Below are 2,720 nucleotides of genomic sequence, written 5' to 3' on the forward strand. Positions count from 1 at the left end.
TCTGCTCCATGGCTAGTTTACAACGATCGTCTTAGCGAGGTCCTTCATTTTAGATGATTTGTTGAGTGGAGGGTGGGGCTCATTGCGTTGAATGGGGGAGTCAATTATAGAATTGAGAGTTGTTAGAAAAAAAGTTCTTTAAGCGTTGTAGCTTTTTCATCTCATCTCCAGCAATAGGTGACATTTAAGAATAAGTAATAGTTTGTCATGATTTTACGGAAAAAAGTCAAAAGTATAGTTTATCAGAAATATGGAAAAGTCATTGTGTACAAATAGTATGTTGAAAATCAAAAAAGAAAACTCAATTCAATACAAATTAATGAATATTTTACCCTGTTCTAAAGTTTTGCACCCTTAAAGAAAACCCCTTCCTTACCAACTACTTCATATTATACCCTTTGTTAAGTGTTGCGTACATCAGGGTGTATCTCAAAGTATCTTGGTAACATAAAATAACTAAAATATGTAAGTTTATCAGAAAAGAAAAAACCTTGTTTATCTGAACAAGTGTTGCATACACCAAAGTGTGTTTAAAAGTATCTTAGTAACACAAGAAAAAGAGAAAAAAGCCTTGATGTCAACAAAACTGTATTTTTCCACTGAAATAGCGTTAAAATAAAAAAAAGTGCCTTTAAAGAAAATGTATTCAGACAAAGTATTTTATTTTCAAAAAAAAAAAAAAAGTTTAAGGTTTTGCATACATAAAAAGTGTATCTTACAGTTCCTTTGTGAGAGAATTACACACAAATCTGCCAAGTGTCAGGGAAAATTGTTAAAATCACAAACTTACCTTTTAGAGAAACAGTCTTTAAGAAAAAATCTAATCAGACTGTACTTCATTTTCTAGTTTTAAGGTTTTGCATCCCTCAAAGTGTGTCTAAAAGTATCTTGGCAAGAGAAAAAAGCCCAAATCTGCCTTTAAAAGAATCCGAATTCCTTATAAAGTACTTCATATTCAACCAGTTTCAGTTTTCAGACACCAAACTGTATCTAAAAGTATCTTGGTAACACAAGAAAAAGAGTAAGTGTAATTTATTCGGTAATGTTACAGAATGTTTCTGAAAAATGAAGATTCCAGGACCACTTTAAATGTTTCGTTTACAATACTATTACATATAGAGGAGAGCTCTTCTTCGGGAACATCCTCTCCCCTACTTTGTACCATCCAGTCATTAAGCCCATATCCATTATCCTGGTGATAATAAGGGTAGGCTACATCAGACTTGGTTTTTCTCAGATCCATGGCTAGTTTTCAACGGTCGTCTTGGTGGGGTCCTTCGTTTTAGATGATTTGCTGAGTGGGTTGGGACTTATTGCGTTGAGTGGGGGGAGTCAGTGTAGAATTGAGAGTTTTTTAAAAAAAGTTCTTTAAGCGTTGTAGCTTTTTCATCTCATCTCCAGCAATAGGTCATCATTTAAGAACAAGTAATAGTTTTGTCAAGATTCTACAGAAAAAAGTCAAAAAAGTATAGTACGTCAGAAATATGTAAAAGTCATATAGTATGTTGAAAATAAAAAAAAAAGAAAACTCAATTCAATACAAATTAATGAATATTTTACCCTGTTCTAAAGTTTTGCACCCTTAAAGAAAAACCCCTTCCTTACCAACTACTTCATATTATACCCTTTGTTAAGTGTTGCGTACATCAGGGTGTATCTCAAAGTATCTTGGTAACATAAAATAACTAAAATATGTAAGTTTATCAGAAAAGAAAAAACCTTGTTTATCTGAACAAGTGTTGCATACACCAAAGTGTGTTTAAAAGTATCTTAGTAACACAAGAAAAAAGAGAAGAAAGCGTTAATGTTAACAAACACTGGATTGTTCCATTGAAATAATAAATAAATAATTTCAAAAAGTGCTCTTAAAAGAACAAATGTATTCAGATAAAAGTATTTTGTTAGACTATTAAGTCCACGATGGTTATATTTAACCCCTAACCCATTTGTATTATATGTTTGTTGTCCTAATAAAGCCAGAGTCACCTGAATTAATTTTGTCTCCAGACCTTTTTTATTTTTTACATTTTGTAACAATCTTAAAACATTTGTGGTTTGACTCTTTTTAAAAAAGTTCTTTTTCATCTATCATTTTCAACCAAGCAGCAAGAGGTCAAATGTAAGAACAAGTAATAGTTTGTCACGATTTTACGGGAAATAGTCAGAGCGCTATGTCACATCTTAAAGACAGCTTGAACTGGATAAATGGTTAGTCTTTTTCAAACATACCGTACGTTCTGCATGTTAGTATATCTGGCCCATCGATTTAGACCCTACTGCCCTACTGCCCCTACTGCATGCCCTCAATAGGGTAGTCACGCTTTGGGAAGAGGTGTTTCATTTCACAGATCCACCTTGATTGTTATTGTGAAGAGGGACGGGGGAGGAACATTCAGAGGATGAAGAAGCATAAACATAACTTGTTTGTAAAACGGACAGCACGTCAGTTTCAAGAAAGATGACACCGTGTTTATGCATGACATGCAACATATCTTGAAGTCCTAAAAAAAAAAAAAAAAAAAAGGGTACAAGTATATTGTGTTGAAAATATCGCCAAAAGTCGTAATATTGTATAATGTATTAGTTGCATGTTGTATTTTTGCTAGCAATCACTATGTAGTTTTTTCAAAAATATAATGGAAAAAAAAAGCGAGAAAGACAAAAACAAAATACGTTGAAAAGGGGATGAGTATGTCTGGCTCTCGGGGGGTTGGTGTGTT

Source organism: Pseudochaenichthys georgianus, chromosome 11, assembly GCF_902827115.2.
Source record: "Pseudochaenichthys georgianus chromosome 11, fPseGeo1.2, whole genome shotgun sequence".
NCBI classification, from domain to species: Eukaryota; Metazoa; Chordata; class Actinopteri; order Perciformes; family Channichthyidae; genus Pseudochaenichthys; species Pseudochaenichthys georgianus.